The following is a 933-nucleotide window of genomic DNA, read 5'->3' on the forward strand; positions in this document are numbered from 1 at the left end:
CCAAACCTTGCCAAACCGTGCCCGGACCTTGCCCAAGCCTCCCAACACTTGCCCGGACCTTGCCCAAGCTTGCCAAACCATACAAGCACCTTGCCCGGACCTTGTCCAAGCTTGCCAAACCGTACAAGAACCTTGCCCACGCGTGCCAACACTTGCCCGGACCTTGCCCAAGCTTGCCAACCCATACAAGCACCTTGCCCGGACCTTGTCCAAGCTTGCCAAACCGTACAAGAACCTTGCCCACGCATGCCAACACTTGCCCGGACCCTGTCCGAGCTTGTAAAACAGTACAAGAACCTTGCCCGGACCTTGCACAAGCCTCCCAACACTTGCCCGGACCTTGCCCAAGCTTGCCAAACCATACAAGCACCTTGCCCGGACCTTGTCCAAGCTTGCCAAACCGTCCAAGAACCTTGCCCACGCATGCCAACACTTGCCCGGACCCTGTCCGAGCTTGCCAAACCGTACAAGCACCTTGCCCACCCATGCCAACACTTGCCCGGACCTTGCCCAAGCTTGCCAAACCATACAAGCACCTTGCCCGGACCATGTCCGAGCTTGCCAACCCGTACAAGAACCTTGCCCACCCATACCAACACTTGCCCGGACCATGTCCGACCTTGCCAAACCATACAAGCACCTTGCCCGGACCTTGCCCAAGCTTGCCAAACCGTACAAGCACCTTGCCCACGCATGCCAACACTTACCCGGACCATGTCCGAGCTTGCCAAACCGTACAAGAACCTTGCCCACCCATGCCAACACCTGCCCGGACCTTGTCCGAGCTTGCCAAACCGTACGGGAACCTTGCCCACGCGTGCCACACACTTGCCCGGACCCTGTCCGAGCATGCCAAACCGTACAGGAACCTTGCCCATGCATGGCAACCCTTGCCCGGACCTTGTCCGAGCTTGCCAAACCGTACAGGAACCT

Source organism: Neltuma alba, unplaced genomic scaffold (genome assembly GCF_004799145.2).
Source record: "Neltuma alba isolate B1F8T4 unplaced genomic scaffold, ASM479914v2 tig00007528_pilon, whole genome shotgun sequence".
Classification (NCBI taxonomy): domain Eukaryota; kingdom Viridiplantae; phylum Streptophyta; class Magnoliopsida; order Fabales; family Fabaceae; genus Neltuma; species Neltuma alba.